General features: G+C 43.3%; 1 long non-coding RNA gene across 1 annotated transcript; it reads left to right on the forward strand.

Moving 5' to 3' along the window:
- The first annotated feature begins 12,000 nt into the window (after positions 1-12,000).
- LOC147890624 (uncharacterized) lies at positions 12,001-13,031 on the forward strand. The gene is made up of 3 exons (XR_015542682.1): positions 12,001-12,207; positions 12,372-12,448; positions 12,533-13,031. It is a non-coding gene; the product is annotated as an uncharacterized LOC147890624 (long non-coding RNA).
- Positions 13,032-13,831: the final 800 nt, after the last annotated feature.

Here is a 13,831-nt window from a genome sequence, read left to right on the forward strand (position 1 = left end):
CGCCCCACCCACGGATATTCCTGACCCTAATCCCACAAACCCTGCAAATCTTGCACACCCTCCTCAGCCACCCATCAATCCTGTCCCCCCCCCCTTCCCTGCACAACCTAGCCCAAGTACTCCTCCCATGCCTCCAACACTAGACCTCCCAGTCCATGTCATCCAATGATTATGTCGACCTACTAGATGAAGCCCTCAATACCATGCTGCGGCTGGCCAATCTAATTGACAAGCTGATAGACCTTTTGACCACAGGGCATGCAGAGGAGGACCCCATGCCAAATGTTGATGATGATGTTCCTTTAGCTTCTCCCTCATCACCACTGCCAAAAGATGTACACTGGTGGCCCAACCTCCAATCCTTCCAAGACTTGTCGGACAATTCTCTCATTCCTCAAGGGGATGACTCAATAAGGATTTTACTTTTGCCTTTAGTCACTCAAGGATACCTACGACTTGTACCTTGCCCCACAATGGTTGCCACAATGTACTTCAACCACCTTATCCTTCTGACGCTCCAACACCTCCCCACCCACAGTTGTCCAATCGACGACAAACTTCACAATCTCAACAACCAAATTATCTTTGACCCTGACATTGGCCCCTCCAAGTTCCAGGACTTGCGCCTGTACCTTCGGGTCTAAAATCTCCATGGCCATCACATTCGAATGTTTGAGGACATGCATGCCATCCACTTTTGGAAGTACTATCCTTATTTCACAACGATCACCCCACAACAACTAGACTGCTATGCCATGCTCTAGATGGTCCTCTCCACTCACTTACTGTAGCGCGGTTGATCCAAGGATAGGTCGGCAATAGGAAGGGGAGCATGCTAACAACCATGGGGCATGTTGATGGATTTGCCCCATTTAAACCCTATAAGTTTTGAGCCACAAATGGATTAGGTTCAAAGGTCCATTTGCGATACAAGAGGAGGTAAAGGAACAGTGGGCCCTGTCCCTTACATTGGTGGTCCTAAAGAAGAGCTACATGGATTTGATGGCTTGGGATGGGAGGATTCAGGCCCACTAGGGATTTCCATTGTGACTTCGGTCAGGTTGGGCCTAATAGGTTGGACTAGAGGTCATCTAGGGAGTGGTATGTTCCCTGCGGCATATAGGCCTATAATGTTGAGATATCGCGCTCCACTCTCGATATACCAGGGTGACCGTTGTGCATTTATGTCACCAACTTCTTAGCTGCAGATGCGGTTGGTACACCACCCATGAATAATACTCGGATGACACTATCTTTATGTACTCTAGTTAGTGGCTCAGTTAGTATGCCACCTTAGTTAGCTGAGTTTGGTTTGAGACCCACATATAGGGTTCACCTATTCTTTTGTACTTAGAGTTCTTTTGGCTTTCACAACTAAGAAGAGGAAAACTGTTTTTAGCCTCCACCTTTGTGCATATTCCCCCATTGTATATGTGAGAAAGTTGCAAGTGAGACTCCTTCCTTCTCTCCCACTCTCTTCACATGGTATCAGAGCTCGGTTTGTGGTAAGGAGCTCAAGAAAGCAAACCAAGTTCGTGGTGTCCTAGTAAGAGGATCAATGTTGCTTTCCTTTTTTTTTGAGTTTGGGAGCAAATCTCTACAGGTAGCATAGCCGGAAAGTGCAAGAGTGCACTGTTGTCTCAAATTGGGATGCCCTTCGTGGTGTGGCAAAAGGGCAGTATATGCTATGGGACAGGTAGGGCAAAGCCCTAGGTGAAATTATTTTTTTGATTTGAGGCCATTTCGGGGCCCGTTTTGGTGGCAGAAGTTTTTCGCAGGCACTCAAGAAAGTGCCCTGTTTTTGCTGTGTGACCACTATTCTACAAGTCGGTGAAAAGTTATTGTAGAAATCACATCATATGCCTGTGCGTAGAGATATTGGGAGTGAAAAAATCATTCTTATTGCCTGTTGATGCATAATCGTCGCTAGGAAGTGACTGTGTGGTCAAATACCACTTTTGTCAGTTTTGCAAATTTGCCCTTGCGAGGCAGAATTTGTGTTTTTTGTTTAGTGATAGAATATTTTGCAGTGTTCTGTAATGGCGTCTGATGCTCTTTCAAAGATTGTCACTCAAAAGCTTGACAATAACAACTTCCAAGCATGGAAGTTTAGAATGACGAATTTCCTTAAGGAAAAAGGCTATTGGGAGTTCATTACTGGAGCTGAACAAGAACCAGTTATTCCTAATGTTCCCAATCAACAAGAGTTGCAGGCATTTAAAGGTTGGCATGAGAGAGCCAAAAAAGTTATGTACTGGCTATCTATCAGTATTTCAGATTCTGTGATTGTGCATATTCAAGATGCAAGCACGTCGAAGGAGGCATGGGATACTTTGACAAAAATGTATAGCACAAATATGCAAGCCAAGAAAATGTAGCTCAAGTTGGAGTTGCATAATGTGCAGAGAGAAAATATGAGCATCAATGACTACCACATGAAGGCGAAGAAGATTGCAAATGCACTTGGGTTGCCAGTGGAAGATGATGATTTAGTTTCTGTGACCTTGAATGTCTAGGAAAGGATTATGCACAATTTCGGACATCCATTACCGTCCGTGGGAATTTTCCTAATTTTGAGGAGTTGATTGCTCTTCTAATTTATGAAGAGCAGAGAAATGGTGGTGCATCTTCTTCAGGAGGAACTTTAAAAGAAGTTGTCTTCTACTCAAATGCTAGAAGAGGTAGAGGCAGAGGTAGAGCAGGCTGATTTGGAGGCCATCGTAGAAATCAAAATATGTAGCAAATTCAAGAAAACCAGTCCTATGGAGGAGGACGTTGTAACACTAGAGGCAGGGGGAGCCAAAGAGGTCATGGTGGATGGCAGAGAGGTTAAAATGCAAACAATAATGTTGAATGCTACTACTATGGTAAAATGGTTCATATGGTTAAAGACTGCTTTAAAAAGCAGAATGACATCATGACTAGAAAATTGCAGCAAGGCAATTATGCATCCTCGAGTAGATAGGGTGATGATAGAAATGAGCATTTGTTTATGGTGCAGCACATGACCAATTCTATGACAAGTCCAGAAGAAAGCAATGATGTGTGGTATGTTGACTCAGGTGCATCAAACCACATGACAAGTCATGCAGAATGGATGCAGGATGCAAGAAAGACCAGGATTTGTGGAGATTGGTGATGATACTACACATCCTATTATGCAGATTGGTAAAATTCCTTTGTCTATGCAGGATGGAAAAAAGAAATACTTGTCTGATGTATTTCATGTCTCGAATATCACCAAGAAACTGGTTTCTATTGGTCAAATGGTTGAGCAGGGCTTGTAGGTCAGATTTAATCCTCATGGATGCTTTGTTGAGGATATGAAAAATAAAGGTCACTCGATAGCAAAAGGGAAGAAGATGGGCAAGATGTTTACATTGGATGCGGACATGCCTGAATTGAGTGCAACAATGTTTGCCCATGGGACCGGTGTAGTTGCAGATATTGATATCTAGCATAAACGCATTGGTCATGTTAATGTACATCAACTTAAATTAATGCAGGCCCAAAATATTGTTGCAGGATTGCCTAAGTTCAAGGTTGTAGAAATGCATAAGGTATGTGTAGCCTGTCAATTTGGAAAACAGGCAACGAAACCATTTCCTAGACATGTTCAAGAGAGTAAGAGGCCATTGGAATTATTAATCCACTCTGATGTGTGGACTACTAAAGCTGCATCTATTGGAGGCTGTCACTATTTTGTCACTTTTATTGATGACTTCAGCAGAAAAGTTTGGGTGTATTTTATGAAAAAGAAAAGTGAAGCGTTTGGGCATTTCAAAGCTTTTAAAGCTATGGTTGAAAAAGAAACAGGCCTGCAAATAAAATGCCTAAGGTCAAATGGAGGGGGAGAGTACCTCTCAAATGAGTTTGCAAGTTTCCTATAGGAGCATGGCATAAAGCAGCAATATTCATGGAGTCATACCCCACAGCAAAATGGACTTGCAGAAATGAAAAATAGGCATATTGGAGAGGTATCTCGTGCCATGCTCAATGAAAAAGACCTGCCAGATTATTATTGGACTGAAGCAGTTGCTACGGCAGTCTACATAATGAATAGGATTCCCACTACAGCAATACATGGCATGACGCCAGAGGAGAGGTATATTGGTAGGAAACCAGATATTTCTCATTTGAAAGTTTTTGGTTGCATTGCCTATGTTCATGTGCCAGATAAGTTGAGATCCAAGTTGGATCCAAAAGCTGAGAAGTGCATCTTTATTGGTTATTCTCTGTAGCAAAAGGGGTATAGTTGCTATAACCCTTCTACTCGTAAGTTGACAGTGAGCAATGATGTTTTTGATGAGATGAGTAGTTGGTATAAACCAGTAAATGTCATTTACACAAAATTGTAATGCAAAGAAGACACTAGGAAATGCAAGCTCTTCGTAGTGCTTGTCCTTAAAGACACTTAAAGGTATAAATCCTTTTGAAGGAGCAATGACTATTGTTTTGTCCTCAAAATTAATAACTTGTGGGTTTGTGTAGATCCCATGTACATGCATGTGTTGAGATATCGAGCTCCACTCGTGATATGCTAGGGTGACCATTGTGCATTTATGTCACCGACTTGTTAACTGCAGATGCAGTTGGTACACCGCCCATGAATAATAGTTGGATGACAACTATCTTTATGTACTCTAGTTAGTGGCTCAGTTAGTATGCCACCTTAGTTAGCTGAGTTTGGTTTGAGACCCACATATAGGATTCACCTATTCTTTTGTACTTAGAGTTCTTTTGGCTTTCACAACTAAGAAGAGGAAAACTATTTTCAGCCTCCACCTTTGTGCATATTCCCCCATTGTGTATGTGAGAAAGCTACAAGTGAGACTCCTTCCTTCTCTCCCACTCTCTTCACATGGTATTAGGGCTCAGTTCATGGTAAGAAGCTCAAGAAAGCAAACCAAGTTCGTGGTGTCCTAGTAAGAGGATCAGTGTTGCTTTTCTTTTTTTTTGAGTTTGGGAGCAAATCTCTATAGATAGCACAACCGGAAAGTACAAGAGTGCACTGTCTCCGATTGGGACGCCCTTCGTTGTGTGGCGAGAGGGTAGTATATGCTACTAGATTGGGCAAAGCCCTTAGTGAAATTATTTTTTTGATTCCAGGCCATTTCATAGCTCGTTTTGGTGCCAGAATTTTTTCGCAGGCACTCAGGAAAGTGCCCTATTTTTGCTGTGCGACCACTGTTCTGCAGGTCGTTGAAAAGTTATTGTAGAAATTACATTGTATGCCTGTGTGCATAGATATTGGGAGTGACAGAATCATTCTGATTGACTATTGATGCATAATCAAGATTTGAAACTTTTATGAGAAAAATTTTAAAGTTTCGCTAGGATTTACAACAAGAATATACATATAATTGTAGTATGTTCTACAAATATTGTGAAACTAAGAAAACTAGCTCAATAAACTTTTGCCAAGATTTTATATTAATAGATAAGTATAGCTTCGATAAAAACATCCCTAGCCTATAGTTGCCTTATCGAGCAAAGAGGCTAAGTACAGGGGTGCAGCAATGGCTGCATGTGAGGTAGCTTGGCTGCATAAGCTACTTTATGATATGCATCAGTCTACAGATGGGCCAGTTGTCATTTATGGTGACAACATGAGCAATATACATTTGGCAAATAACCCAGTCTATCATGCTAGAACAAAGCACATTGAGGTGCATTATCACTATGTGCAGGAGAAGGTTCTAGTAGGTTTTATTGACCTAGTTTATGTCAGCACAGAGGATCATGTAGTTGACATATTCACGAAGGCATTGGGTGCAGAGAAGCTACGCAAGTTCAGAGACCTGCTTGGTGTGTAGGAATTGGGATTGAGCTCGAGGGGGAGTGTTGAGATATCGAGCTCGATATGCCAAAGTGACCGTTGTGCATTTATGTCACCGACTTGTTAGCTGCAGATGCGGTTGGTACACCGCCCATGAATAATAGCTGGATGGCAGCTATCTTTATGTACTTTAGTTAGTGGCTCCGTTAGTATGCCACCTTAGTTAGCTGAGTTTGGTTTGAGACCCAAATATAGGGTTCACCTATTCTTTTGTACTTAGAGTTCTTTTGGCTTTCACAACTAAGAAGAGGAAAATTGTTTTCAGCCTCCACCTTTGTGTATATTCCCCCACTGTGTATGTGAGGAAGCTACAAGTGAGACTCCTTCCTTCTCTCCCATTCTCTTCACATATAAGGGGCAATTATCAGGTAGGTAATATTTCCCATGTTCTGGTGCCAAGAAGGAATTGATCATAGGGGCTTCCGAGGTGGAGCATCTTAATTGTGGTCCTTCGAGGTTACTCCTCTGCCTCCTTTGTTCTAGAATTTGGGACCCTTGTGAGAATCTGGGTCCAAATCCGTCCCGATAGGATTGTCAATCATCAACCAATCAGTACGATGGGGGTTGATTGACAATAGGTATCATGGGAATTGGTTCCCTGAATATTTCTTGTGATATCAGTGGTTGGGTTGGAATTTAAGGCTCTATCATTGCCCTAGTCTACCTGGCAAATGGGTTTAGCAATTCTGTTGGGTCTGTCAATCCAAACCTTGCCATTATATTGGAAAAGGTGTCCCTTAATCTAGTTGCTACTGTAGATGGGGTGGGAGAGTCGAGATCAATGGGGATGGATTTCATAGCCACGAGACCACCTTGAGAGATTTGGGGGTTAGGCGGGGCCGTTAGGTCTAATGGGGGTCTCATTTGATACATGGGTTGGGAAGGGTCCTTGAAAATCGACATTAGGAGGTATCATGATTTCCCCACCTATGGCAGTGTGCGTAGTAGAGTGCCGGCCTTGCCCTTAGGTGCAAACAGGAGTGGTTGTCATTGCACACCCCACACCAGACACTGTCTCTCCATGGAAACAAGTGAAGGTTGCTCAGCACCTCCTTGGAGGTTCCTGTCCTCCATTGTTGGCCTAGATGATCCAACAGATTGGAGGCCAACTCACTCATATCCAAGCCTTTAGGTTCGTTAGTCTCCTTCTTGATCAACTCTACACTCGAGGACCTAACCGATGGAGCTATTTTGGAGGGGGTCGAGGCCTTGTTTGAATTCACTTTGTCCATCATGTTGTCACATATATGGATGTCCACCTTGCTACATAAATCAAAGGAGGTAGTGTTCATCACCATGAGGTGGTTGTGCAGCTTCAGGTCTGCCAATCTAATAAGGAAGCAAGGCAACAATCTTTCGTCGCTCATCCGCTCATATGGCTCACAACGGGCATTGATGTGCTTAATCCTAGCAATGTAATCCCTCAAGGATTCCTTGTCGTTCTGTTTTACCCCATAGAATTGGTTGATCAGGTTCCATTTATGACCACTAGGGGCGAACCCCACAATAAAAGCCTTTCTCAATGTCTCCCAGTTGATCTTCTCTTCTGGGGTGAGAGCCCTATACCATTGGCCTACCTTGCCATACAAACACATTGGCCATCTCTAGGTCTCCGACACACCAAAGGCTTCACAAATCTATCAAACTGTTCCACGTGGGAGATCGAGTCTCCTTCTCCTAGGAACTTGGTCATTAGCTTGGAGATGGCTATGGGATGGCTTCTCGAGGGATCGATTCACCATCCTTGTAGGGAACGCTGGGGTAGGTGGAGGTGGTGTTGTCCCCCTTCCTAGGGCGTTCACCAAAATACACATTGCCTCATCAATCAAGACCGTTTGAGTGGCTAGCAGTGGTGGTGCTGCTGTGGGCCTAACGGGGCGTAGGGCTGGCTGTAGGCTTGGCCGAAGTGGTGGTCCCCACATGGTTGTTGGTGCCGGCATTGGGATGGAGGTACCAAGGCTTGCATTCATTGGTGCAATCGGTATAGACAGGAAGGGACGGACCCTCGGAGGCTGTGGGCCCTGGGGCATGGTAATGTTGGTCCCATGTAGTGGGTGGTATGGTGGAAACTGTGGTGCCCCATAGTTGATGAAGGTTGGTGGTGCCAGGGCTGTTAGAGGGTCATAAGGCACTCCACCTTGGAAGTTCCTAGTATCCCCTCGGCTCGGGTCTTGTCTACGAAATTACCTCATCCATGGATCTTCATCATCCATGTTCTCCCACTGGAGAGGTTTGGCATAGGCGGAGGGTCCCGAATCAACGAAGGTGGTTTCTGTCCCGGTCTGGGGTTGGGGCGCTGGCTGCTTCTGGCCTTCCCTTCTTGCGGACATGTCAGCAAAGGGGTTCTCCATGTCTGTCGACTCTGTTCATTCTAAGTGGCTGAACATGTTGGAGAATGTACCTCTTAGCCTAGATGCAATTCAAGGTGTAGGAGAGTTGGGAGAGGCTACACTTGTGAAAGGAGCTTCCAATGCCCTTGGACCCGAGGGATCTTGCATCACTTCTTCCAGACTCTTTGTTTCATCAGAACTAGATAGAGTTTTTGGTCGGGGACCTACGAACCAGTGGAGGCTCGGGATCAAGCTTTTGGATTCCCAGCTAGGACGGAGAGTGGGCTGAGCGTAGCTCGAAGCGCTTTCTTCTGGCACAGGATCCTTTGGCAAAATCCTTTTGGACCTCACGTGCGTGTGGGATGCCTTTGGCTAGGCACACTCAAAGTGAACTAAGGTTATGGAATTTTCTTTTAATCTTTAACTACCCCAGAGGTATCGCGCCAGTCGACAGGATAGCTCTATTGCGACAATCGGAGGGATCCAGTGTAGCACCGGGTGGTGTGATATGGGTTTAGCGACAGGTGGCGGCGTAAGTGTATAGTGACGGCAGCAGAGTAGGAATATAACCACGGGCGGTGTGATAGATATATCGCAATGATCGATGGGATAGATATTGCCACGTGGTCGGTGCAAACAGCCATAGGTGCTATCCCCATGAGCATAAGGATACATAATAATAGCGAGCAGAGGGTTAGGGAATCGGTGGGATCTTACCAACACACCGATTGGCAGTATAGTTATCGCATCAGGCATGGGGAGCAAAATGGCAACGATTGGTGGGATACGTGTATCGCGATGATGACAAAGTAAGTGTAAAACATCGGACGGTGTGATCAAAATCGAGTCAAAATCATGACAATCGGTCAAATGAAAATAGTGACGGGCAGTGTGATGGGAGTAACACGACGAGCAAAGGGGTATGAATATGACCACAAGCATGGGGGTAGATTCACTGCATTGGCAACAAAGTAGTTAAATGAAAACGGTCAGTGGGGTAGCTCTACAACGATGGTCAACGACTATCAGATCGGTAGGATAATAACTCTGACACGCGTTAAATCGGTGTGGTCGGGTAGACCGTGGTCAAAATTTAGGTTAGTGGGGCAGTACTACAATGCTGGGTCAATGTAGGTTGACCAACGAGATAAAGCTAACACGCCAGTCGGCGGGGTATTTGGTCGGCACAATAGGGCTATGGTGTCGACTCGGTGGGATAGGCAAACACAGTGTCGCTGATTGATTTTTGAAGATCTTGCAGTTTTTGTTCATGATTTTTTGTGATGGGGGGATGCTACACTACCTAATCTACCTACTCAATGAAAAAAATATTGAAAACAAAACACAAGTTTGAAAGCTGAAATGCAAAATTTCAGAAAGGGTGAGTTCTAAGACACAAAACTACTTCAAAATTTGGCAAGAATCCTTATTTTTGTTGTTTTTTGAGGTGTTTGGACCTCACACACCCCTTAGCAATCAAGCCCACTAAGTTTTGATCAACTTGAAATACCAAAAAGCATCAAATTCAAGCTTCCAGTGCTCACAAATGGCTTTCCTACAAGAAAAAACAGTTTTCCATCCTCACTCTCACTTTCTCCGTCTCTTTTTTCCTATAACTCCACTAACAAGCTCCAAGTTAAGCTTGAAGACTTGTGCAATGGGAATATATCAAGGAAAGACAAGTGCAAATGCAAAAGCATACCTTTTCTCCCCAGCAACAATGCCAAAAATGTAGTGGGTCTCGACGGTGACTCATGTATCGTGGGGATGTTGAAGTTCTGTTGACGGAGTCTCCACTCCTAGCTACTCCTTGTGGGAGCAATGCATAGCATGAGTCATCTGCAAGTGTCACACAAGCAGCCTTTGTATTATTGCAATGTGTCTCCACGCGAGAAGGGGGAAGAGGAAGAGGGGAGAAGACAGTGAAGAAGAGAAGGGGAGGGAGAAGGGATGAGGAAGATGGAAGAGAAAAGAAGGGTGAAGGGGGATGGAGTGGCAGACACAAGGGCACTATGAAGGAAATAAGAGAACATCCAAAATACTCTCTTGGAAGAGAAGAGGGAGCTTGTATTCAACTTGGTGCAAACAATAATGAAGACCAAAGTCAACCATTTGGCCTTTTATACAAGTCACCTTTTGAAGGGAGGGCCAATCCTTTTCCTTTTTAGCACTCTCCCTCTCTTTACAACCAAGGGCTCTTGGGCCCGTAGGGTGCCAAGGCAAATTGCTATTCTTACCATCGGCCCAAGGGTGTGGTAAAACAAAAAATACACTAAAATATGAAAATCCATCTCCTTTCAAATTAATGTAACTTTCTCATGTGTTACCCAAATTTCAAGGTTTAAAGACATATTTGAAGTTGTTTTAGTGTAAACCATGTTAATTTGAATAATTTCTACTCATACCATATTGTTAAATTCATCTCATATTCAAGATTTTGATGGGTTTTCTTACTAACAAGAGTTTGTGCCCCACGGTTGGATGTTCCAGCTACCACCAGGACCAAGGAGATGCACACTTCAGGTCCACGTCCACAAAAATAGCCACGCCAACGAAAATAGCCATGAAAGGAGTACAGCTCAAACTCAAGGAGTTTGATCCCCAAATATCCTGAGGCAGGGTTACCATTGAGTGTCTCATGGAAGTTAAGCTCGCCACTCCAAGTTTTGAGCCGTATTCATGGGGTTCGAACCACAAATAGGTTAAGGTGTGACGACGCTCAGGGAGTTTGAGCCCCAAATCACCTAAGCCTAGGAGGCACGAGGCTGACACAAGCACTATTTGGAAACTGGTTAGGACCACCTCCTAATTTCAGGCTTGTCCCAAGCACTCTAATATGGTTAACACAAGGGCTATACTCCAACTTCACATGTAGTCCAACTTCAAAAATCTAGTTAAGTGAGATGGCCTTTGTAATTCCCACATGTACTCTAGAGTAGGTTCTTGAAAGTTTGTAACGTGGATAGCAGATTGACAAGTTTATTTATCTACATTCCAAGTAGAAAAAGGAAATATATCCATGTGTGAGAAAATAGTTTTCTTGATATGGCGTCATTGCCTTCGTGAACATAAACTTTGCAATGGTCTTATATTACAATTGATGTGATACCTAATGCGACAAATAGCGAAAGTAAGTAGCTCATATACATTTTGGGTATTTATTACATGGTTTCTTTATCTTTAAAGTTTCTATTTCTTATTTTACTTTATTATACTCTCCTAGCACTCTGTATTCTAGGTGTTAACCTTACATGTTCTTATCTCAAAAGCTATTTACCTTGATGCACATATCAAGACCATGCATTTCTATTCTTGCGGTACAAAGAAATAAGATATTGATCAATGGAAAGACATCTCAATACATTATGCATGGGGAAAAAAATAAGGAAATATGCATGATCAGCCCTACAAACTATATCTGGACCACATCTAACTTTGTAACAATGTTAATATGCTCAAATTAATGCCTCCAAAGCTATCATACTCATTTAACATTTGGACATATCCTAAAGGCCCTCAATGCATATTTCCTTTCATGTACGCATGGGCAAAAGTAAAAATTTGAATGACCACACATGCAAATGACATTCTACTCACATGAAACTTCTCAAGAAACTCTCAGGAACGTGAAAGGAAGGTTTCAAAGTTTCCTACTTTGAAAGTGTGTAACATATTGAAGTTTTCAAAGTATGCGGGTACAATGAATGAAAATGATATAGTGAAGAAATCAATGGGTTTGGCGTGCGTGGACCGCTCGGTGCTCTTAGGAAGCTACATCGACATACAAGACCCACGCGATAGAATCAGGCTTCATTGTTTCTAAAGAAAGAATCAGAGTCTTCATAAGCTCCCTTGGCTGCACTCTCAGTTCCAACCTACACTTCTCTTTCGCTATGAGGATCCGCACTTTGATTGCTGCACAATCACCTCGCTCTCCCAGGCTTTGCCATGCTCGCTCAGCGTTTCTAGCCATCTTTCTCTGCCTTCTGGCGGGTTCTCTGATCTTTTCATGCAACGCAGCTGCTATGCGTAGCCCAGGTATCTTGCTGTCCACTCTGTGAAGGTTGACTCAATCCAGCCCTCCTTTCTAACACGCTTACGCTGATAGTTTTGAATATGATCAATGACAAGAATGAACACGAGCTCCATTTCATCCGAGAACAATCTCTGTTCCAGTCACTTGTGACTCTGAAATTGCGCAGCTGAGGTCCCTTTGTGGAGGGCCGCGAATCAGACTTCGGGGGGCCGCACCAGAGGGTTTTCCTCAATACGGCGCTCGGTACGCAAACTGGCTCTGCTTAAGCTTGAGTACGTTAAGTATGTCTGAGCATATAGTAATTCGGGTTTGTCAATGTTATGACAGATCGCACAAGCGCAACGTCAGGGTTCGTTGGGAGCTCCTATCCGTAACTGTTGCTAGGCACACTGAAGAAGCCCTGCTGGACTTCAGATGTACTGCTCAAGGATAAAAGATCAACTGTGAAGTACTTTCTTTAGGGAGATCGGTTGTTACTCTCTTGGAGAGAGATCTTTTCCGTTATCCATAAGTAGGTAGTAGTAGTTGTAGGAGTCCCTACTCCGTAAAAGCCACTGCCTTGTTAGATTTTAGTGGGAGAGTTGAATGATGATTTTGGTTAATTTCCACGTGATTTTATACTTCATATTTTCAAAATCATAGTAAAGACTCCACTCCTGTTTCTGCTGCTCATCCAATTAAATGGACAACTTCATCCAGCGATGAGTTAGCCTCTCATTGGAAACACCTTGAATACTTATCTTCCTCTTATTGGAAACACCTTGAGTACTTCTCTGTCTCTTGTGCACATAAACTCCAACCTTTCATAGACACGGAGCCTCACAGTATCGGGCTTTTCTTTTCCTCAACACGTAATCAATGTAGATTTTGTTACTGCATTTTGGCACTGATTTCTTGTATCCATTTCCGACATGGATTCAACCTTGTGGACAACTGTAAAAGCGTGTTAAAACGAGGGCTGCTTGTTTCGATGTATGTTCTTGATCGAAACGTAGTGATATCGGTAGGATTAATTGATGAAATTGTGAATGGGTTCTATATTTAAAATAAACTTGTTTTCATACAGCAAGACGAGTCTTCTTTCTTTCTTTCAAGTCATACAAACTCAGCTCTAGTTTTGGGCACGAGCTCTTTTCAAACCAAAATGTTCAACGGTTCATCTCTACAGCGTATTCATGAGCAAGTATACTTCTATGGAGCACGAGCATTTCCTGTGGCAACGAGTCGCTTGCTTCATAGGGACCCATTGTTTTTGACTCATCCAAGCAAATGTCATGAAGTCTACTTCTCTTGGGTTTGAGAGAGTTAACAAATGATAATATCTAGATTTACTATTATAAGAGGCGATGTATGGAAACATTGTGTGGGAATTTGGGCTGATTGTTGTGAGTGCAAGGCAATGCGAACCAAACTCATCACATGAGCAACTTTTGGGGTAGAAAGTCCAAAGCATGTTGCTAGATAGAGGACTATTGGCATGGTATTCTAATTCTAAGTCTCGTGAAGCCTATGAACTCACCTTTCACAGTAGATCGGAGTAGACAACTATAATTTGAAAGCACATGTTATTATATCCGATAGTTGAATAGCATTTTGAATTCAACACATAGCATTTTACATTTAGCA

Source organism: Dipteris shenzhenensis, chromosome 19, assembly GCF_047967505.1.
Source record: "Dipteris shenzhenensis isolate YYH24624 ecotype China chromosome 19, Dip_SZ_1.0, whole genome shotgun sequence".
In the NCBI taxonomy this organism is placed as follows: domain Eukaryota; kingdom Viridiplantae; phylum Streptophyta; class Polypodiopsida; order Gleicheniales; family Dipteridaceae; genus Dipteris; species Dipteris shenzhenensis.